This window comes from Gorilla gorilla, chromosome 4, assembly GCF_029281585.2.
Source record: "Gorilla gorilla gorilla isolate KB3781 chromosome 4, NHGRI_mGorGor1-v2.1_pri, whole genome shotgun sequence".
In the NCBI taxonomy this organism is placed as follows: Eukaryota; Metazoa; Chordata; class Mammalia; order Primates; family Hominidae; genus Gorilla; species Gorilla gorilla.
In genome coordinates this window covers 103,868,051-103,893,811 of record NC_073228.2, presented here as the reverse complement: position 1 = coordinate 103,893,811, position 25,761 = coordinate 103,868,051, and the positions used below count along the sequence as shown (strand labels likewise).

Below are 25,761 nucleotides of genomic sequence, written 5' to 3'. Positions count from 1 at the left end.
CTACATCCCTGAGGAATCACCACACTGACTTCCACAATGGTTGAACTAGTTTACAGTGCCACCAACAGTGTAAAAGTGTTCCTTTTTCTCCACATCCTCTCCAGCACCTGTTGTTTCCTGACTTGAATGATTGCCATTCTAACTGGTGTGAGATGGTATCTCATTGTGGTTTTGATTTGCATTTCTCTGATGGCCAGGGATGATGAGCATTTTTTCCTGTGTCTTTTGGCTGCATAAATGTCTTCTTTTGAGAAGTGTCTGTTCATATTCTTTGCCCACTTTTTGATGGGGTTGTTTTTTTTCTTGTAAATTTGTTTGAGTTCATTGTAGATTCTGGATATTAGCCCTTTGTCAGATGAGTAGGTTGCAAAAATTTTCTCCCATTTTGTAGGTTGCCTGTTCACTCTGATGGTAGTTTCTTTTGCTGTACAGAAGCTCTTTAGTTTAATTAGATCCCATTTGTCAATTTTGGCTTCTGTTGCCATTGCTTTTGGTGTTTTAGACATGAAGTCCTTGCCCATGCCTATGTCCTGAATGGTAATGTCTAGGTTTTCTTTTAGGTTTTTTATGGTTTTAGGTCTGACATTTAAGTCTTTAATCCATCTTGAATTAATTTTTGTATAAGGTGTAAGGAAGGGATCCAGTTTCAGCTTTCTACATATGGCTAGCCAGTTTTCCCAGCACCATTTATTAAATAGGGAATCCTTTCCCCATTGCTTGTTTTTCTCAGGTTTGTCAAAGATCAGATAGTTGTAGATATGCGGCGTTATTTCTGTGGGCTCTGTTCTGTTCCATTGATCTATATCTCTGTTTTGGTACCAGTACCATGCTGTTTTGGTTACTGTAGCCTTGTAGTATAGTTTGAAGTCAGGTAGTGTGATGCCTCCAGCTTTGTTCTTTTTGCTTAGGATTGACTTGACGATGCGGTCTCTTTTTTGGTACCATATGAACTTTAAAGTAGTTTTTTCCAATTCTGTGAAGAAAGTCCTTGGTAGCTTGATGGGGATGGCATTGAATCTATAAATTACCTTGGGCAGTATGGCCATTTTCATGATATTGATTCTTCCTACCCATGAGCATGGAATGTTCATCCATTTGTTTGTATCCTCTTTTATTTCATTGAGCGGTGGTTTGTAGTTCTCCTTGAAGAGGTCCTTCATGTCCCTTGTAAGTTAGATTCCTAAGTATTTTATTCTCTTTGAAGCAATTGTGAATGGAATTTCACTCATGATTTGGCTCTCTGTTTGTCTGTTATTGGTGTATAAGAATGCTTGTGATTTTTGTAGGTTGATTTTGTATACTGAGCCTTTGCTGAAGTTGCTTATCAGCTAAAGGAGATTTTGGGCTGAGACAATGGGGTTTTCTAGATATACAATCAGGTCGTCTGCAAACAGGGACAGTTTGACTTCCTCTTTTCCTAGTTGAATACCCTTTATTTCCTTCTCCTGCCTGATTGCCCTGGCCAGAACTTCCAACACTGTGTTGAATAGGAGTGGTGAGAGAGGGCATCCCTGTCTTGTGCCAGTTTTCAAAGGAAATGCTTCCAGTTTTTGCCCATTCAGTATGATATTGGCTGTGGGTTTGTCATAGATAGCTCTTATTATTTTGAGATACGTCCCATCAATACCTAATTCATTGACAGTTTTTAGCATGAAGGGTTGTTGAATTTTGTCAAAGGCCTTTTCTGCATCTATTGAGATAATCATGTGGTTTTTGTCTTTGGTTCTGTTATATGCTGGATTACATTTATTGATTTGCATATGTTGAACCAGCCTTGCATCCCAGGGATGAAGCCCACTTGATCATGGTGGATAAGCTTTTTGATGTGCTGCTGGATTCGGTTTGCCAGTATTTTATTGAAGATTTTTGCATCAATATTCATCAAGGATATTGGTCTAAAATTCTCTTTTTTTGGTTGTGTCTCTGCCTGGCTTTGGTATCAGGATGATGCTGGCCTCATAAAATGAGTTAGGGAGGATTCCCTCTTTTTCTATTGATTGGAATAGTTTCAGAAGGAATGGTACCAGCTCCTCCTTGTACCTCTGGTGGAATTCGGCTGTGAATCCATCTGGTCCTGGACTCTTTTTGGTTGGTAAGCTATTGATTATTGCCACAATTTCAGATCCTGTTATTGGTCTATTCAGAGATTCAACTTCTTCCTGGTTAAGTCTTGGGAGAGTGTATATGTCAAGGAATTTATCCATTTCTTCTAGATTTTCTAGTTTATTTGCGTAGAGGTGTTTGTAGTATTCTCTGATGGTAGTTTGTATTTCTGTGGTATCGGTGGTGATATCCTCTTTATCATTTTTTATTGCATCTATTTGATTCTTGTCTCTTTTCCTCTTTATTTGTCTTGCTTGAATCCAGGGGCTGGTTTTTTGAAAGGATCAACAAAATTGATAGACGGCTAGCGAGAAATTTAAAATCTTATTGCTATACTTCAGGCAAGTGTAGAAGAGAAATTACCTGTAACCATATTATGAATTTTTGATTTACAATAATGAATTCTAGGAAAAGAAAAATAAGACAGGAAATAAATCATCTGTTTTAAAGAAAACACATGTAAGTTTATACACTTTATTTCCCTGGCTTTCTTCTCACTACACCTAAGCCTCCAGACCCTAAATATAGCTTGATAGTATGTCTTTTAAAAAGCACTTTTATCTTCCTGTATGCCAGTGTAATCCAAAGCAAATTTACACCTGGGGCTAAATGTTTTAGAAGAAAACTAATGTAGTTTGACATGCTTTTAAGAGCAAACTTGTTTTTTTTAAATGAGAACAATGACTTTTAAAATGAGACTAAGTAGAAATAAAAATTTTATGTTATTTTAAAAATGTTACATGCTACCCATAAAGATATTCTCAACCTTTTGTAGTTGATTAGCTTGGAAAAAACAATACTTATGAGAAATTTAATTTGAAAATTAATATATAGTGACCCTAATAATGACTTCTCAGTGACCCCAGGGATTTGTATAGCACAAACTAAGTGAGGTCCTTTGCCATTATTGTCACTAAAGGTGAAAAAAATAAACCAACTGCCATTTTTAGGCCATGTCAATCTCATCGATTTTTTCATTTTATTATGAAATAATATATAACTATAATATATACACAAAATATAAAGATTTTAAAATACAAACAAATTAATGGAACATTTTATGTAATGTATATATACATACATACACATATACGCTGTATAAAATGTATGTTATTTTAAAAGAAAAATAAAATAACAAGTCTTGAACCTACCCACAATAGAATAAGAAGTAATTTAACATCAATTGCTTGATTATCTTTAATTCATTATTTCCTCCTGGCACTTATATTTGTCTTTAGACCATATTGCTTTGAAATTTAATCTTGCTTCTTCTTTTCACATCTTTGCCAAGGATCAGTTCTGTATATTTTTCCTTAAGATATTATTAAAACTAAAGAAAGCAATCCCATTGAATTACTTTACAGAGAAAAGCATCTCAAAAATCTGTAATTGCCTTATATAACCTAAGTTGTAAGTATGTTCTAATTAATGCATTTCTTATTGTCAATTTCCTTCAGAAAATATTATATCCTGAATTAATATCTATAGCTCTTGGCTTTTATTTTTTAATCTCATTGATTTGTAACTTACTTTGAAGTATCTGAACTTTGAAGTATTCTCTCTCTATATATATATAATACATGTATATATATGTATATACACACATATATACACATATATACATATGTATGTATATATACACAGCTACTGGGACTATACTCATGAAGTATATATATATATACACACTTTACTACTGGGACTGTACTCATTAAGTCAAACACTTTTAAATACCTTCACAATTCAGGCATGTAAACAGAATGTACATATTGTCACTTGGTTTATAAAAATGAGCAGTTTCAAAATAAGGTCCTATAGGGAAGTGTGCTCCTTTTAGAAGCAAAGCATTCAAATAGTGTGATGGCTGAACAACAATGCCAACCATACAAATGTGCAAAAGGGATTCGACCTTGATTTACACTAAGATAGGAATTAATATTCCTAGAACCTTGCCATTTATGTTGGTAATTTCCTGGAAGTTTTATTTAGATAGTTTTCTGAGTCAGTGTAGTAATAGGGAAACTAATTTTGAATGGTCTTGAACCAATTTCTAGTTTCTAAGGTCTCTCACTAATTAGCTGTGTACTTAATCTGGGCCTCATTTTTCTCATGTAGAAAATGAGGAGCACTTGGAACACAGCAACTGCTCAGTAAATATTTGCTGAGTACATGAAGTTGTGCATGAGTTGTAATCTCCACGTAGATGTAAAAATCCAGCAGTGAACACATATTACTGCTGTGATAGCATGTAGTATCAGAACACAATATTTTTGTGGCATGGTTCAAACTTTTGCAAAACTTAAAACAGAATGAATAATACTTCATCATAGTACCATATTATACTGCACCAGAGTAGTGCAGTATAATATGCATAATACTGCATAATACTGCACCATAGTAATCACACCTCTGTATATAAAAGCCAACACTTTTATAATGTTTATGTTGTATTAATGTTTTCCTTATATTCATCATAAAATAGATTCATAGGATAATAAAATAAAAACAGGTCTCAAAGACTGTTCCATTATTTAAAAACATTCAGCAGGAGACTGAAGATCACAGAGATAATTTTTTCCAAAATTCTACAGAAAAGCCTCAAAATTTTCTCAAATTTCTGTCAAGTGTCTACATGTATATAAGTGGAAATTATTTCAGTGCAAAAATGTATGTAGGTAAAAAGTCACTGAAGAAAATTACATAGCATAATCAATTACTGAGGAAGAGCACAATAAAAATGAAATTGCAGAAAAGTATATACCTTTATTTTATAATAAAGTAAAATACATAGACCAGATTATATTAAAAATGAACTAATGTAAAGAACACATGGTTGAAAAGAAAAAATATGTAAATGGCATTTACCATATGAAAATATATTTAACCTTTCTCATAATAAAATAAGTAAATGTTAAAATTACACTGGCATATTATTTCTCTTAAAAGTGGTAAAACCTCAAAATCCCAAAATATGATCTTTTGGCAAAGTAGTGGGGAGCGTGTAATTTTACACTGCTGTAGGGAAGATAATGCAGTGTAATCATGATGTAGAGAAAAGGGCAGGAAAATATGAAATTGCATGTACATATTCCCTTAGACTGAACTAAGCCAAATTCAGGAAATCATACCAAATGGGTATTGAGAAAAATATGAAAAGACATAAGCACATGGTTATTCATCATGGCGTTAAATGTAATATGAAAAACCCACAAATAAGTCTGTATCACAACATTATGTGTACCCCATGCACATATGCACTTATTATGTACCAATAATTAAATTTTTTAATAAAAAATTAAGAGGTCTATTATGTACAGTATATCCACAAAGTGAGGTAAAGAAAAGCTAAATAAATGAGGACATTCTCTATATATTCTTATGCAGTAAACAAAATATACATTTAATAGATTTTTATTTGAAGAATAAAGGAGGAAGGTAGAAAGGAATAAAGAAAAGGAAGGAAGGAAGGAAGCAAGGGAGGGAGGGAGGAAGGAAGGAGGGAGGGAGGAAGGAAGGAGGGAAGGAAGGGAGGGTATTCGGTTATCTTTGTTTAAAAAAAGCTGTTTCACTTATGATAATTTGGATGCCAAGTTTTGAAACCCAAGTTGAATGTCTTTAATCTACACAGCCGTCTTTTGAAATGTCTGCTATATTTCTCAGTTTTACAAATAAGAAATCCTAGGTTAAGATAATTAGGTGACATTCCTAAAGTGGTGCAGCTAGAGACAGGGAATGGGTTTGAACCAAGTTTAATACGGTGTTGCTATCATTGGAATCTGTGTGCCCACCCAAATCTCATGTCGAATTGTAATCCCCAATGTTGGAGATGAAGCCTCTTGGGAGGTGATTGAATTATGGGGGTGGTTTCTCATGGTTTAACAGCGTCCTCCTTAGTGCTGTCATGGTGATAGAGATTTCTTGTGAGATCTGGTTCTTTAAAAGTGTGGCACCTCCCCACTTTTCTCTTTTGCTCCTGTTCAGGCCATGTAAGATACGTCTGCTTTCACTTTGCCTTCCACCATGATTGCAAGGCAAAGTGGAGGCCTGCCTGAGGCCTCTCTAGAAGTCTCACAGATGTCATCATGCTTCCTGTACAACCTGCAGAACCATGAGACAATTAAACTTCTTTCCTTTATAATACCCATTCTCAGGTATTCTTTATAGCAGTGTAAGAACATGGTGTTAAGCCTGCAGGTGCACAGAGTGCAAGAGTTGAGGCTTGAGAGCTTCTTCCTAGATTTCAGAGAATGTATGGTACAGTCTGGATGTCTAGGCAGAAGCCTAATGCAGGGGTGGATCCCTAATGGAGAACCTCTATTGGTGATGTGCACAGGGGAATTGTGGGGTTGGAGCCTCCACATAGAGTCCCCACTGGAGCACTACCTAGTAAATCTGTGAGAAGACGGCCACCGTCCTCTGGATCCCAGAATGGTAGATCCACTGAGAGCTTGCACCACGCACTTGAATAAAGATGCAGGAACTCAATCCCAGCCCATGAAAGCAGCTGGGAAGGGGGCTGTACCCTGCAGAGCCATGGGGCAGAGATGCCCAAGGCCTTCTGTGCCCATCTCTTGCCTCATTGTACCCTGGATATGAGACATGGTGTCAAGTAAGAATATTTTGGAGCTTTAGGATCTAATGACTACTGTGCTGGGTTTTGGAGTTGCATGAGGCCTGTAGCATTTTCGCGTTGGCCAATTTCTCTCTTTTGGAAGGGGAGTATTTACCCAATGTCTGTACCCCCATTGTATGTCGGAAGCAACTAACTTGTTTGTTTTTGATTTTACAGGCTCATAGGCAGAAGGGACTCACATTGTCTCAGATGAGACTTTGGATTGTGGACTTCTGCATTAAAGATGGAATGAGTTAAGACTTTGAGGGATGGTTGAGAAGGGATGATTGTATTTTTAAAATGTGAGAACATGAGATTTGGAAGGGTACAGAGACTGAATAATATGGTTTGGCTCTGTGTCCGCACCCAAATCTCTTGTCAAATTATAACCCCCAATAATAGAGGTAGGGCCAGGTGGAAGGTGATTGGGTCATAGCGTGGGTTCTCATGGTTTAACAGCACTCCCCTGGGTACCAATGTGGTAATGATGATTTCTTGTGAGATCTGGTTGTTTGAAAGTGTGTGGCACCTTCCCCATTTTCTTTTTTGCTCCTGATCCAGCCATGTAAGATGTGTCTGCTTTCCCTTCACCTTCTGCTATGATTGTAAGTTCCCTGCGGCCTCCAGAGAAGCCAAGCTGGTGACACCATGCTTTCTGTACAGTCTATGAAACCAAGAGCCAATTAAACATCTTTTTTAATAAATTGCTCAATCTCAGGTATTTCTTTATAGCAGTCCAAGAACGAACTAATACATATGTCAGAAACTGTTCTTTTATCTATTGTGTGAACAGAAAAAGTTGCCTTGTAACCTTGGATCACTCTGTGGGGTAAAGGTCTGTATTTAAATCTGGAGGGCCAGCAAGGAGAAAGAATTAGATTATTTTGAGTTAAAAAAAATTTATACACATTCCATTATTTGATTTTCAATTTGCCATGATGATTTGGTTATTGCATGATATCTAATTGCTCTCAGTGCCAAACTTCACACAGCAAATGGAAGGAGCATATGGACATATTTAATGACACTTTTGAAAAGCTCAAATAGACAGAGTAAAAATACAATATTACTACTTATAACCCTCTACAGTTAAACCTGTTTCCCCTAATTATTTCAGGATCACTGAATTGCATAAATGATAGTATAATGAAAACAGAAAGATAATGTTATATATTTATTTTCATCATTATGATCATGTACACTAAAGATCTTTTTATTGTAGGAAATAAATGAAACAATTATCCATAGAAAAACCACTGACCAGAATTAATGCAAAAAATAGATGAACCTATTATCATATTGACTGTAAAAGCTAAATAAATTATTTTTTGTGCTGTTACACATCTCTCTAGAAGGCGCTGTTTTGTTTTTTGTTTGTTTGTCTTTCTTTTTACCAATTTGCTGCCTGTTGGAGAAACAGTTGTCTGAACCCATAGGTTGAGACAAAGAGAAAACAACAGCATCTTCTAATTGTGCAAATTATAGGTAAATGATCCCACTGAACTACATTGACCAACCTGAGAATCTAGCGTAGAGAGGCTATTAAAGGTAGTGGCATGGAACTCAGACCACATTTTATGAATTTAGTCCTTGAAAGAGTCTTTGTGCTGCAATATCTTCAGGACAGAAGAAAACACACGTGTATTTGTGTGTGTGTGTGTGTATGCCTGTGTGTGTATGCGTGTGTGTGTGTGTGAGAGAGAGAAAAAGGTAGCGGCATGGAAATCAGGCAACATTTTATGAATTTAGTCCTTGAAAGAGTCTCTGAGCTGCAATGTCTTCAGATAGAAGAAAACGTGTGTGTGTGTGTGTATAAATATGTCCATGTGTGCATGTGTGAGTATGTGTGTGTGAGAGAGAGAGAGAGAGAGAAAGAAAATATATATTATTTATACAGTGTGTGTGAGAGAGAGGACTTAGCTAAATATTCAAAAATTGGCAACCTTCTCTTCTTCTAGCTAGAGTCACTTCACTATTCATTGTTTGTGAAGAATAAACTTTCCTCATTAGGAATGCCAGTTTGACAAATACTGTAATAGTGAGAAAACACCTAAGACTAAAGAATGAAACTAGGGTAGGTTGGCCATTAAGCATACCTCAAAACACTACACTTTTATTTATAGTAAGCATCTTTAGTGTACATTATTATTAAAAATTATTTTACATAAGGGGGTTCAGTTGATTTTAATTTTATTTGTAAGCATGTGATTTACTACCATAGCATAATGTATTTATCCTATTATTGGGTGAAAAAATTTACTGAAGTTTGAGAGTATCTGAAGTGGCAAATAGAAATTACCTAAGCATCCAGGGTATGAGATTCCTTATAAAACAAGTGGACTTGCTGTACATTGTTCATACAGTCTTTAAAACCACCTGAAAATTTCTTTATCATTTTCTATCAAAACAAAATAAAAATACTCATCTTAGAGAAAACATCAAAAGCTATGTCTGATTTCTTAAAATTATATCAGTAATTCTAAATATCTCTAAGCTTTCTAAAATTCATTACAGTGTCAAATATGATAAAAACCCTTCTTGATGCCAGTGAGAGATGACATAACGAAAATATTTTAATTTACATGAGACAGCTTGTTAAATCAATATTAACAAAACTAATCTTCCTAAATAAAGACCTAATGACATATAGTAAGCACAGTAATAATAACAGAAAGATTTTATTTAATTTCTTTATAAAATTTGTAGAATAGAATTCCATCTGTAATTAATAATATCATTTTATTCAATTGCACTAATCAAGCTACAGTTTAATATGGAACAAATTTAATTATGCCACAAGCACCCCCTAAAGCTTTAGCAGATTGCCTAGGAATGTAAAATAGTGCAATGAAAATTCTTTTAAAAAATATTTCAATTATATTTCAATGAGAAAAGATTGCTTTTCACTAATGACATTATAATATGTATATATACCCTTTCCATAGCTTTCTGGGATTCTTTAAACATCTGTTACAGGATTTATCACTGGACATATCTCCAAAATCAAAGATATTCTGAAATTATGAAAATGCATTATACTGATAGCATTCATGTTTGAAGAAATACTTACTTCATAATTAAACCTAATCTATCAACCATTCCTATCAAATTAGTCCTAATCATTTTAAAATTCAGCATTTCATAACTAAATGAATATCACAAATCTGCAGGAGTATTTATGCAATGGTATTTTTTATCATCTTATGTTGATGACCCAGGTTTTCATACTTAGAAAACATCAGCATGTAGATGACATTTAAACAATGAAAGGGATGAGATTGCTTCAGAGACATAGTAAATACATCAGAGAATATGGCCCAGGAAAGATTCTGGAGACATTCCACAATGTAAAGCATCTTAAACATGCTTTAGCTATAGGTGAATGGCTCTGAAATAACAATAGCAATAACAAAAACTGTTTTTTTGTGCCTTCTCTTTACTCTTCTCATTTTTCCCTCCTAGTTCCTTCTCTAAATCTATAAAAATACCTTGTACTTACGGCCATATTAGGATACATATATAGTCTAAATACATGGGAAATAGGTCTATTGAAACTTTCTCTGTATATAGAGCTAGCCAGAGTGAATAGAAACAGCAAAAAATTTGAAATGCTTGGGAAAATAGTCTTTGTATGTTGCATGAATCAGAACAATTCTCCTTTCTACTTGCTTCATTAACTTGAATTAATGAGGAAGATAAGTTAACTGCATATTTCATAGTTTTAACTCACTAGTTAGATAAAGTGTGTCACTTTTTCTATCCCTGTTTGCTAGAGTTACATGGCAACCCAGGAGTAGTATGAGGATGATTTTGGAACTGCAGGCACTGGTCTAGTCATAGGTGATAATGTTGCTTATGCATATTGCAGCACGTGTTTAATTAGTCAGTTTCACAGCCAAAAAAGAAAGTATAGAATGGGAAAGAGAAAGTTGTGCTCTCCTAGGACCCAGAGTGAAGTGGCCAAGAGTAAAAACAGTCAAAGGAAACTTTGCAATTTCCCATAAGAAGGATCAAATCCACACAGAGAAAAAAGCAGGAGAGAGAATTCTTACTAGAATTAAAGGAGAATGGCAAAAAGAATTCATAATAATTATGTTAATATAATAACTGGAAAGAAAACTCTTCCAGAAGACTTGAGAGAGAAGACTTGAGAGTGGACAATAAGAAAGCCTGTCCTTATCAATATTTATACAATATATAAATTAAAAGATATAGGAAATTTTTTCACTCTAGGCCATTGGCATAATGCCAAAGTAAAAAAGCAAAACATGTTTTTTAGGATGGAATATGATGAATTTCAAATATTCAAATGTCTGATAGTACAATTTAAAACATTAAATATATACACAAAAATTAGTAATACTTTATCTAAATTATGGATTTTCTTTTTACCATTTCCATTATTGTATCATCTTAATTTATTTTCTGTTGCAATCATTTATCACTTTTCATTATAAATGAATAATCAGAACTTCTCTTACATTATGAAAGCAAAGACAAATTATACAAAAGACTCTTATGATATTCTGGCAGCTTTTGTGACAGATTAATCTTTTTACACTTTATCTGCCCAGTTATGTGTACAGTCACATGCAAAGCTGTAACAATGAGGGATTGAATAAATTTAATTATCTTCTAAGACTCATAGACTCAAAAAAGAAAGAAAAACATTATTAAGTAGCAAATAATATTGGTACCATGATTATCTGTATTCTAGACATATCTCAAATGTATAATGTAATATTTAGAAAAATGCATTTGACAAAATACTTTCCTCTTCAATTGAATTGGCTGTTTTAACAGGCACTGTTCATCAGTTGGAATGGACTGTTCTGGCACATGCCTCCAAGTTGGCCATTTCCACTGTGACTCCGCACACAAGTGGTCAGTTGTAATCAAAGGCATTGGGAGCTGTCCTTTAGGATAGCAATATGAGTGTTAAGAAATTCAAACTTTACTACCCCTAACTTTCTCCCATTTTTTTCTCTCTCCTTTTTTTAACAATAATATGTAAACCCTGTAAACGTGTTTAGAAATCACCTAACTTCTCAACCTGTGCATGCTGACATAGGCATATCATGTATATGCCTAAACAAGTTATGTAGAGATGAGATCAGAAAAGTTCAGTTACTTTTTTGATCTCAAGAAAAGATCAAAGGTCTTATAGAATTACCCGAGATCCTATAGAATGTTGTATTCCATAGCACATTGTAGTCCATAGAAGGATTTACATATTATTATATTAATATTTCAAGCAGGACAATACTACAGGAGTGCCTGGAAAAAGAAATTACATAATCTATCCTATATTTTAAAAGGTCACTCTGGCTGCTATGTGACGGAAAGAATACAGAGAGATAATAGTGGAAAACAATTTTGTAAGCAATTGAAGTAGTATAGGTTCGAAGGGATGATACCTTAGAATAGGGTGATATTAGTGTAAACAGTAAAAAGTAATGAGATGTTGGATGTTTCCAAAGTAGAGATTACAAGACTTAATGATGAATTTTATCTGGAATATGAGAAAAGAAACAAATCTAAAGAAACTCCTTGATGTAAGAGAAAATTGAGATAACATTTCCTGCAGTGAAGAATATTAGAAAAAGGGCTGATTAATGGAAACCAATTAATAATTCATTTTTGCACACATTAAGTTTTCAGATACCTTTTAGATATCCAAGACTTGATAAGGAGTGGACAGATGAATATGGTTCTAAACACTGAGGACACTTTGGGGTTGGATATAGATTTGTGAGCCCTGACAGAATACATGTTATTTATAGTCTAAGAACCGAAGTAAGTTGCCTAGGGAATGTAACTGGGAGAAAACATTTATAAAAACAGAATCTTAAGCACTCAAAACATAGAGGAAGAGGACCCAGCAAAAGCGACCAAGAATCATCAACCTGCGAGGTAGGAAAATGGCGAGAAGATAGTGCTGAGAAGAAGGCACTCTGGAAGCCTACTGAAGAAAATATTTTAAGAAGGTTTTTGTCAACAGCGCCAAAAATCATGAGAAGTAGAATAAAAAGATAACTGAGAATTGGCCATTAGGAGCTATAGCCTAATACATTAGTTTGGTCAGAGTGTGCTTACTCCTACAAAATTCTCTCTTAGACCTTGGTGGAAAATATCTTTCAATATTTTAAGTTACTAAACATAAACATGTTAATCTATCAATAACTTTCATTTTTCTCAGGAAACCCTAAAATAATTTTTATGAAATCTAAAAACAGACTGTAAGACTCCTTTTTAATTTCTCACGGTAAGAATTGTTAAATATGTAATATTTTGTTTGAGCTGTCAATGTTTTCCTGAACACACACAGTTACAGATAATTTAAGAATCACTCAAATGGAAGCACCTGTATGTGATTGGAAGATTGATTGAGCCCAAGAGTTCAAGACCAGCCTGGGCAACATAGACAGACTCTATCTCTATAAAAAGTAAAAAAATAAAAATAAAAAATATTAAAAACATACAGTATGTAACATGTATATAATATATATAACTATAAAATGAAAAATGTCAAAATCAACACATATAGAATCAAAATATGCTGCAACTACCTAAAAGACCCAGTATAGTGACCGGTCTGATCATCTCCCTGCTTTTGAATCAACTATTGCATTGACATATAGTGATTACAGCCCAATCTTTAAAGAAGATAAGAAAGCCAAAATATAAATACATTTCTATTTTATCAGATAAAAATTTGTAGTGGAATTTCTTTTCCATTTTTCTTTAAGAGGCTCAGATATTAGAACTCTCATTTCTAATTGTATTACTTATAATTTATGTGCTAATATATCGAGCATCTATTTCTTCACCAGCTTCATAGATCCTAAATTATTTATAGAGTAAAAAATTAGACAGTTAAGACTTAAAATATCTAGCAATCACATTTTTTGCTCTCTGAAATAAAAAAGAAAAGCACAATTATAGTGAATATTTTATTTTAAATAATTCATTAAATGCTTTTCAATTTATAGAAATAATGTACTATTAAAGATAGTATCTTCCTTTCTTGATTAAGAGCTCCTTGAGGGCAGGAAGCTATGCTACTAATGTCAGACAATGTCAAATGTTGAAGCAAAATAGCTAAAATTCAAAGAAATGAAAAGACATTTTAGATCAATTTCTCCGCAAAGAAAACTCTGAGATGAGGATTTACGTACAGGAAGATAATTGAAGAGCACTCATATAATCAACATTTTCAGAGATTAAAGTTGAACTATAATGCCTTCTCAAAAAATGCTTTGGTCAATCCTACCAAGAGCTCTGGAATTGAGATGGACCCTCCTAAATTGTTTCTCATTTGGTCAAGTGATTTGGGTCTTTGGGGCAGGGAGCTGGGCCTAGTCAATCACCCCACATTGACTAGGCACGAGATTCAGGTTGCCCCTTTGAAAGCATAATGACCTTGGGAGAAACAACTTCCTACATATAAAAGCAAGTCCAAGAAAGGGATGCAGCTGGGAGCTGTGGACCACCAACATCCCCAGGATAATGAGTGCTTCAACCCACTAAGAGGGTATGTGGGTTGCTCACCACGACATGCCCATCCCTTAAGTCACTCAGATGTATGTGATTCATTGACATTATGGAGATTGCTTCTTCAGGATTATATTGGGCCTTGTTTCCAGGCAGAAAGTTTTAAGTGATAGACTAATATGATAACCTATAGCCCTTGACTCTGTAACTTTCTTCGATGGCATAACCAAATATCATCACCAGCACTTCTCTCATTCATTCTAGATTCTCCATATAATTGATTATTGTATATGCTCATTAGGCAGAGGACTTCATCCTTTCTGGAGTTGAAGTTACTGCATTTTTCATTTACAGTCAAAATTGAACAAAGGAATATCAAGTAATAGCAAGATAAATGGCCTGGTTTTCCAATTTATTCTTTCATACCCTCCCTATTAGGTAACAAAGCCTTACCTCCTCCCAATGAGCAGAGCCAATTCACTCTGACAGGATTTAACTCTTTTTTCTATCTGTTGGTCTCTAAGCATGCAGAGAACAATGTGACGGGGATGTTATCATATCTAGAAGTTTAATGGGGATTTTTCTGTGTTATCAAATAAAAACATTTCTCCTCTAGGGAATAGAACCATTAACTACTAAGAGCCCAGAGGTGAAGAGATGAAGGACATATTTTCTAAGTAGATAACTGGAAATCAAGATAAACAGGGTCACTGCTAATTTCACTTCTTTGTTCTCAGACTAATTTTATTTACCAAATGAAGACACTTTATTATATGATGGTGATTGAAATGGTAATTGATCTATGGTATCTGTGGGGTTTTTTCTCCTCAAGCTAACATTTCAACTGTACCTTCAACAGGTTATGCCTTTACTCTATCAAACTTGCAGCTTCTGTGTAGTATGATACAGTGGATGGTGCAATGGATGGCACAGTTAATGATAACTGCCACCTCTTTGCTGTCACATTTGTCCCTTTGTCTTATATAATGTCAGTAGATCAAATACTCTCTAAGTTTCTGTATATCTACCTCAGAAATTTCAATCAGGAAAGGCAACTCCATATCAAAATATGTATTTATGCAGTAATGATAAAATATCTCCTGAGACCTCTTTCCTTCGCATGCAAATTGCTACCTTCTTGTTGTTTGCTCACATGACCTTTTTTTCTGTGCCCATAGATCCTTGGTGCCTCCTTCTCTTACTATAAGGACACCAGTCATATTGGATTAGGGCACCACCAAAACAGCCTCATTTTAACTTAATCACTCTTTAAGGATCTTACTTTCAAATACGGTTATATTCTGAGATGGCATGGATTTGTACTTTAATGTATGAATTTTAGAGGAATATAATTTAGTTCATAGCACCATTGTTTAGTGTGGAAGGCCACATTTCCTTCCACACTAATTAGATGAACAGGTATAAAACAAGTCTGTCTACCACTTTTCCTCACTGCTCTCTTTTGGGTCACCATTAAATTGTGCCATAGCACAGCAATCAGTCACTTTAAGCTTGCACCCACATATTGAACTGATACTTTGAAACAAACTTATACTTCTTCCTCTTTTATCAGCTGGTATTCCCTGGCCATAGATGTGAGCTGAAGAAGAGGCTATGATAAAACACTTGAAGATGACATGAGAATGTGGCTATCTGTTCAAACAGCTTGCATTTACCCTCTAGCCCTGCTTTATCTTGATACCAGATTTTGATCTAATTTATGATGGACTGCTGTTGGGTCCACCCAACTTATATTTTGATGGGTCTGACACCATCTGATTTGTGATGGGTAGCAATAGCTACATAATCACTTGATGTTCCATGTCCAGAGAAACATTCCTAACTAATTTTTCAGACATTTACCTGTCATTTTGCTCTTAGATAATGTAATTTTATGTTTTCTTGTATTCGTTATGCTTGTGACTATTCCTTTAAAAACATTCCATCAATTGAAACAGGCCTAGTTCTGTGAAGTTAATTCATCTTTTAAACATGCTACAAGAAGCCAGGAATTTATTTTGCTTTAATCTAGAAACAGTTTATAACATTATTCATGTTACTTTAAAAATAAAAGTAATAATATGATTTTCGTCTTTTATAATTTCGACTTTTATGTTTGGTACGGGGGCACATGTACAGGTTTGTTACATGGGTATATAATGTGATGCTGAGGTATGGGGTATGAAAAGTTACTCTCTAAGTTGATGAGTCCACATCTGTCATGACTTTGTTTTATGACTGATTACTTGTTATAGTATGGGAAAATGACAAGGATCCACTTAAATTATTAAGTTACAAGAGAACTGACTATTGGCATGAATGCAAAGCTGAATCAACCTCAGGTTGATTCATTAGACTAAGAAGTTAAAAATCTTGATATAAGGAAATAAATGGAACAGCTGCTTGGTGTTGACTTATGACTTTGTTGTAAATAGCTGAAGAGATGTTGTTGTCTTGGGATATTAGTATTTCATCTTTAACCGGAAATATCAATGCATTTATCCGTTGGAACAAGTTCACAGCCATGGAATTTAAAATCTAGAGTACCACCTGTGAATACATATATTCCCAATGAGGAGCATGTATCCTACCTAAGACTTTCATCATTTGAATGTATTTACCTGATTATACTGCATCAGGGCCTGCCTTAAGCAGGGTAATGACAGTTCAGATTGGCTGAGTAATGGAGGAGGCTGGATAAAAATTGCCAACAACAACAAGATCGGATTGAATTCAGTTAGCAAGAAAAAAAGTCTTAAAATAAAATAAAGTGTGCTTCATACTTGAACAAAATTCATCTCTACTCTTTCAGAAAAGAGTAATTTGTCACTGAGAATGAAGAAGTGCTCATCTCGACCAGTAGTAGATGCTCCCTGAATGCTCATAACCAATTGGTGGTGTCTGCCTACTGTCTAGCCAAGTTTCCTGGTAACTTTAAAAGGTTAATATCTTATTGAAAACAATAGCAAAGACAACACTTAGCATAAATCAGCTAAATTATAATTTAGGAAAATAAAATAAAAACAAAATAAAGGAAAAGATATGTAGTAGATTTGGAGAGATATGTTCCCAGTTATGGAAACTTTATTTCAAAACCATATAATTTTTTTAATTTGCATTTTTCTGATGATTAGTTATGTTAAACATTTTTTTCATATAACTTTTGGTCATTTGTATGTATTTTTCTTCAATTTTATATTTTTTAGGATTTTTTAATTGTTACATAATAGATGTACATATTTATGGGGTACATGTATTTTTTGGTACATGCATAAATTGTGTAGTGATCAAATCAGAATAATTAGGATATCTATCACCTCAAACAGTTATAATTTCTTTGAGTTGGGAATTTCCATATCTTCTTTTTTAGTTATTTTTAAATATACTATAAATTCTTGTAAACTATAGTTGCCCTACTCAGCTTTTAATCATTAGAACTTATTACTTCTATTTAACTGTATTTTTGTACACATAAACCATTTTATCTTCATGTCCCCCCAATCTTCTCAGCCCCTTTTAAACACTATTCTGCTATCTTCTTGAGATCAAATTTTTTAAGCTCCCACATATATGTGAAAAAATGTAATATTTGTCTGTCTGTGCCTGGCTTATTTCGTGCAACATAATGACTTCCAGCTCTATCCATGTTGGTGCAAATGACAGGATTTCACTCTTTTTCATGCTTGAATAATATTCTATTGTGTATATTTTTTTAATCCATTCATCCATTGATGGACACTTAAGCTGATTCCATATCTTGGATACTGTGAATAGTGCTGCAATAAACAAAACATTTAACTATTTGACAAAATATTAACAATCAGAATATATAAGGAACTCAAACAACTCAATAAGAAAAAAAATCTAATTTAAAAATAGGCAAAAGATGTGAACAGACATTTTTCAACAGAAGACATATGAATGTGTAACAGGTATATGAAAAAATGCTCAACGTAGCTAATCAGGAAGATACAAATTGAAATCACAATGAGATATCACTTCACCCCAGTTAAAATGGCTACTATAAAAATGACAGAAAATAAATGCTGGCAAACATGTGGAGAAAGGGGAACACTCATACAATCTTGGTGTGGATGTAAATTAGTGCAAAAGTATTTTGTTTAAAATTTAGGATCAAATTAATGCCATTTAAAATTATATACTTTCATAACTATAAAAATATAATTACTGCTTGCTTTCACATTGCAATATTCTTTTGAAAATCAGTAGCTGCAAAGGAATGTGATTTTCACCATTTACCCTTATCTAAGTCTAGATTTCTCCTAAGCTAGTCAAGAAATAATTTTAAAAGAGCTGAATCCTTGTGGATACATGAAAGAAAGGCCAGTTATACTGAAAAAGAGATTTGGAAATCTATGAGCAGAAGCTGACAATGACACTTTCACAGATAATGAAAGAAAAAGACAAAGAAAATGTCTTCAGAGGAAGGAAACTGTTCATGGTTTAGTTTTCATCATATTGTCCATAATACTTCTGGAAATATGCAGTATTTAACATAAAAAATTCAACTAATTGGTATATGTAGTTAAGGAGAGCATTATTGGTATATGCAATTAAGGAGAGCAAGAAAAATTTAAAAACATATGACCTTCAGTTTCACTTTCCTGATGGACACAGTAGTTAATATTATATTTCTCATATTTTAATACATATCATTTAAATGTGTTCTTTTTATTTATAATTGAGTACTTTTCTGACAGTATACATCTACTGTGCATTCAAAGATTTCATACCTTTAGAGGGCCATATTGTTTAAAATAATCTCTTAATTATGTTTTGTATATGAGACATGCATCCAACAAGATTTATCTTTGTAACTGTTTTATAACATTTTACAAAATAATAAGAAAGTGCTTAAAATGTTTCATAATTATCTTAGTTACTATTTGATAGACAAAAGGCCATATTGACATATGAATAAATTGAATTGAATAAATTCAATTGACATATGAATAAATTGAATAAATTGACATTGAATAAATTGATCTGGCTAACAGCCACATATGAAAGCTAAAAATATTTGCTGATCAGTTGAAATAAAGGTGTCTGAATTCAGCAGGTAGATTGAAGTCTTTGTGTATAATGAAGGGAAGTGGAAGTTATCAAAGATAGTAACATGAAAGTTAACTAACAATGGAAAACTTCAAGCTATGTTCTTGTGGAAGAATATGAAAGTTTAGAAAAAGAAAAATTCAAAAGTAATAAACTAAATAGCACCTAGTAGAGCTACCCATAAGCAAAACTTTCTAATATAAAAGTGTATTAAACTATACTCAGGTATTTTAAAAATATTTATTGCAGGAAACAAGAAAATTAAAATTTATTATATATTTTCATTTTTAAGAATGTATTTTGATGGATTAAATCTGAAACAAAAAGTGGCCTAAAAGAGTTAATTTAGAAATTATGAACAGTTATTTACAGTGACATAGAAGGTGTTTAAACATCATTGTAAAGAGTAAAGACTAGAATATATTTTGCAAAAAAAATAAGTAGCTTTTATGAAGCTTGAAATCTATAAAACAATGAAGAAAGTAAAAAATATCTTAAAGAGATGAAAACACATTGTATTTGAATCAACAATAAAACACACCAAATACAGTGTACCAAATGAGGAGCAGAGGAAAGACAATACATTTCTAAAGACAGAAAGAGAAATCCAGCCCCATCAAAAAGTGGGTGAAGGACATGAACAGACACTTCTCAAAAGAAGACATTTATGCAGCCAAAAAACACATGAAAAAATGCTCATCATCACTGGCCATCAGAGAAATGCAAATCAAAACCACAATGAGATACCATCTCACACCAGTTAGAATGGCAATCATTCAAAAGTCAGGAAACAACAGGTGCTGGAGAGGATGTGGAGAAATAGGAACACTTTTACACTGTTGGTGGGACTGTAAACTAGTTCAACCATTGTGGAAGTCAGTGTGGCGATTCCTCAGGGATGTAGAACTAGAAATACCACTTGACCCAGCCATCCCATTACTGGGTATATACCCAAAGGACTATAAATCATGCTGCTATAAAGACACATGCACACATATGTTTATTGTGGCATTATTCACAATAGCAAAGACTTGGAACCAACCCAAATGTCCAACAATGATAGACTGGATTAAGAAAATGTGGCACATATACACCATGGAATACTATGCAGCCATAAAAAATGATGAGTTCATGTCCTTTGTAGGGACATGGATGAAATTGGAAATCATCATTCTCAGTAAACTATCGCAAGAACAAAAAACCAAACACCACATATTCTCACTCATAGGTGGGAATTGAACAATGAGATCACATGGTCACAGGAAGGGGAATATCACACTCTGGGGACTGTTGTGGGGTGGGGGGGGAGGGGGGAGGGATAGCATTGGGAGATATACCTAATGCTAGATGACGAGTTATTGGGTGCAGCTCACCAGCATGTCACATGTATACATATGTAACTAACCTGCACAATGTGCACATGTACCCTAAAACTTAAAAGTATAATAAAAATAAAAAAAATTAAAAAAAAAGAAAAAAAAAGAAAGAGAAATCCAGAGCATGAATAATTGACAGTCTTAAAAAAAGGCATAACATGATGAACAAAAGTAATATTAAATATTATTATTATAAAGACATTGGAGGACAATCAAAAAAGTAATATACAGAGAAACATCTGACTCATATATTATATTTCAAATTTAAATTTAATTAACAAATAATTGGTCAAAAACCCAGCAAACATAAAGATAAAATAATTCAACCTGGTATTGTACTGTGGTTTTGTAAATTGAGATACAAGAAGCTAGTGAATTTGTGGAGTTTTAACTTGGAAATTCTGTGCTTATCCACATTATTTTGTTCATTTATATGGAACCCAGAAATAGCTTTTTCAGATATTTAAATAAACATAAAACTTTCATACAAACAGACACATATGACATGTATTTTTTCTTTAAAGTGTTGAACATATAAACTGGTAAACATAAATTAGTTGGATCATATCTACATACTAACAAATATATATATAAAACAATAAAATATTGTAATTCTTTAAAAATATTAGATCAACATAAAAACTATGAATTTCAATCTAAAATATGTATCAGCAATTTCAATTAAATAGCCATAATAACTGAAATTTTAAAAACCAGAAACATCTCAATAAAATTGAGTAGCAGAAAACATTCTCATCAATGTATTAGATGTGAATAAGAGTGTTGAATAGAAGTGTTGAGAGTTGGCATTCTTCTTTTGTTTCTGATCTTATAGGAAAATATTTCAGTTTTTTACTGTTTGGTATGATGTTTATGGTGGATTTGTAATATATATGGCCTTTATCATGCTTTGGTACATTTCCTCTGTATCTAGTTTGTTGAGCATTTTTATCATGGTGTTGAGTTTTGGCAACTGCTGTTTCTCCATTTGACAGATGATCATGTAATATTTGAGGTGACCATGTGATTTTTATTCTTCATTCCGTTAATGTGGTATGTCACACTTAGTTACTTGTGTGTGTAGAAGCATTCTCGTATCCAAGGGATAAATTCTCCTTCATCCTAGAGCATGATTTTATAAATGTTCTGTTCAATTGACATTGCCAATAAAATAAATCCAAATCAGAATGGAAGAGGTAAAACAATCTCTGTTTGCAGATGACATGATCCTATATACAGAAAACTTTAATGTTTCCACACACAAACCCTTACAATACACCAATCCTGTAAAGTTGAATGACACAAAATTAATATACAAAAATTAGTCATGTTTCTGTAATCTAACAATAAATTATCTGAAAAAAGTTAAGGTAACATCCATTTCCAATAGCATAAAAATGAATAAAATAGGAATAATTTAACCAAAGTGGTGAAGATTAGACCTTGATAACTATAAAAGAGATGAAATAAAGGAGACACTATAAATGAAAAGATATCCTGTGTTCATGGATTAGAAGACTTAATGTTCTTAAAATGTCCACATTACTCAAAGTCATCTAAAGATTCAATGTTATTCCATCAAAATTCCAATGACCTTTTTTAATAGAAATAGAAAAAAACCCCTAAAATTTATATGAAACCACAAAACATTCAGAATGGCCAATGCAACCCCAAGAAAGATAAACAAAGTTGGAGGCAACACACTTTGCTATTTCAAAATATGTTACAAAGCTACAATAATTAAAACATTATGGCACTGGCATAAAGACAAACATAAATAAATGGAACAACATAAAGAACCCAGAAATAATTCATTCGTATACAGTCAACTGATCTTTGACAAGGGTGCCAAGAATAAATAATGATAAAGGAATAGGCTATTCAACAAATGCTAGGACAACTACATATCTACATGAGAAACAATACAATTGGACTCTCACCTTACATTATATAAAAAGATCAACTCAAAATAGATAAAAACTTAAATTTAAGACTTAACAACTATAAAACTCCTAGAGGAAAACTGTAAAAAGCTTCATGACATTGGTCTTGGCAATAATAATTTCTGGGATTTGATACTGAAGGCATGAGCAGCAAAAACAAAAATACACAAGTGAGACTAGAACAAACTGAAAAGCTTCCACACAGAAACAGAAAGCTGCCACACAGAACAAATGAAAGGTAATCTACTGAATAGCAGAAAATATTTGCAAACCATATATCCAAAAAAGAGTTAACATCCAAAATATATAAGCAACTCCTACAACTCAAAGCAAAATATTAAATAACCTAAATAGAAATATGTAAAGACCTTGAAGAAATATTTCTTTGAAGAAGACATACAAATGGCCAGCAGATATGTGTAAACATATTGAATATTGTTAATGATCGGGGAACTTGCAAATCAAAACTATAAGAAGATAACACCTTACACCTATTAGTACAGTCATTGTAATATCAAAAACCTTAAATGTTTGCAAAAATGTGGAGAAATTGGGACACATACACTGTTAGTGGAAAAGTATATTAGAAGATTGTACAGCAGCTATGGAAAGGAATATAGCTGTTTATCAGAAAAATAAAAATAAAACAACCATGATACAACAATCTAACTGTTGTGTGTATATCTAAAAACACTGAACTCAGGATCTTGAAGAGTTATCTGCACTCTCATGTTCATTGCAACATTACTTGCAGTTGCCAAGATATAATATGGAAACAAGCCAAATGCCATCAGTAGATGAATGGATAAAGATAATGTGTCACATGCATACAATGGAATATCAATCGCTCCTTAAAAAGAAGGAATCCTAACATTTGAGACAATGTGGAAGAATATGGATGACACTATGCCAAGTAAAATATGGCAATTACAGAAGGACAAACTGCATGATCTCATTTATATAAGGTATTTTAAATAGTCAAACTTATAACAGCAAAAAATATAATACTGGTTGTCAAAGGCTGGGGATTGGGGAAAATGCAGAGTTGTTCTTGGAAGTTGTGATCTATGGGTATAAAGTTTTAGTTATGTTAGATGAATATGTTCTAGAGATCTGCAGTACAACACAGTACCTATAGTTAATAAGATGGTTTTGTGCACTTCAAAATTGTTGAGTAGATCTCTTGTTTTCTTAACAAACATAAAACCTCAAACAAAACACCCACAAACCCAATAATAAATAAAAAGGAGCACAAGTAAACTTTAGGAGTTGTTGAATGTGTCTGTTTATTACTTTGATTGTGGTGATGCTATCATGGCATTTGCATATATCTAAACTCACCAAATTGTGCATATCAGATATGTGAAATTTTTAAATATCTATTACACCTCAATAAAGCTGTTTAAGGATAAGATTCTGTTACAATAAAAATAGTGAAATGAGCTATGTCCAATAATTTCCCCAAAGGCCAGAGCAAAGAACAAAAAATATGACTAGAAGGATTATGCATTAATGATTAAGAACATAACCTCTACCGTTTACTAACTTAGTGATCTTGGATTAGTCACTTAACCTTTTTATGTCTCTGCATTCTCATCTCTAAGAGAGAGATAATTATTCTACTACTTTATCAGGTTTTTTAGTGTAAGTATAAGGTTTTTTACTAAAAATAAATAGAAAATATCTTGGTAGTCATAAGAATCCAGAAACTATTATCAATTAATTATAAAATAAAGCATAAAAATCTGGACTTTAGAATAAAATAAATGGAATCTAAAATCACATAAATTACATTTTAATAATTAATATATCAAACAGAGGAATTAGATCACTTATCAAATGAAAAATAAAAATTCTCTGAAGACCATTATTTTTCCTGGATCAAGAAAAATTAACTACAATTATAATAATAAATCCCCAAAGCATCAGAACTTTAAACCTTCAGTTTGGAAAGGTTTATTGACTGCCAAATCATAATATTGTTTTAAAAATCTATATATTCCTTAGGAAAGTAAGTCATGACACATACATACAATGGAATAATGAACAGCATGACACAAGTCTGAGTGATTTGAGGGAAGAAATATTCATAATTTGCTTTTCAGAGAGGAAAAGTGAAACAATGTTAACTTTGGTATAAATATACTCACAAGAAATAAATGTGTGTGCTATTTGAATAAGTAGACTAAAATAAAAACATTGAAAACATTTCTTTTAAAAGCAAGTCTTCTTGCATACTACATTAGGTAGAAAAGAGATATGAGAAATGTTATCAATCTGCTACACCAAGGAAAACATCTTTAGTTTAGATTATTATCTTTAATCATAAGAATTACTTTCTCATGCTAAACAAATAATTTTGAAGCTGCATTTAAAACTTTATCTCCTTGATAGTTATGTTTACAGTAAGCAATTATATTTAAAGGAAGGCATTTAAAGGAATGTTCTCTAAGAAATTATCTGTGTTGGAAGATAAACAGATTGCATCCTGTAACTTGTTTGTTTATTTCCAGATATGAGTCCTTGAAGCAAAGGCAAAGGAATAACACCAGGAGAGCAAATACTGCTAGGAGGGAATTGAAAATAATGGAAGTCACATACCCGATATCAGAGAGATACTTGGGAGGCTCTGCTGGTTGGATAAGGAGATAGTCACAGAAACCAGAAGGTCTGTGCAATGAAGGTGTACTTATCTCAGTGTTTCAATAAAAAGGATTTAAGCATGCGAACATATACACACAAGTCAGTAAGTTGTGTTTCAATGTACAAAACATATACCTTCAGAGGTAAAATGCAGCGGTTTAAACAAATGGCACACATACACAATAGCTCTGCCCAAGGCCTCTGCATTTCCAACTCAGTGAGGGTTGCCAGAGGCAACTTCATGTGCAATGAACTTATCTAGCTTTAAAAATGAGAATTCAGGTTAAAGACTTTTATTTTATTACCATGACAGAGTACCATGAGGTAAATGCAAAGGTTCTGGCAAAAGAAAAAGTGTGCGTGTATTAAGTCTAAAATGTCCACTCTTTTCATGCTAACATTGTTAAAGATGTTAAATAAGCTTTCATATGTTCTAATATTTTCAAATAGCAAAATTTCATTTATATATATATTGTTGTGGAATATATAACACTTTTTCTCCAATTTTGGCATTTCTATC

General features: G+C 33.1%; 1 long non-coding RNA gene across 1 annotated transcript in view; it reads left to right on the top strand.

The window, feature by feature from the left end:
- LOC109026852 (uncharacterized) overlaps nucleotides 1-25,444 on the top strand; it is a 472,799-nt gene extending 447,355 nt beyond the window's left edge. The window contains exon 4 of the long non-coding RNA XR_008679902.2: nucleotides 25,112-25,444. This is a non-coding gene — a long non-coding RNA (uncharacterized lncRNA). The remainder of the gene's footprint in view (nucleotides 1-25,111) is intronic.
- The last annotated feature ends 317 nt before the right edge of the window (nucleotides 25,445-25,761 follow it).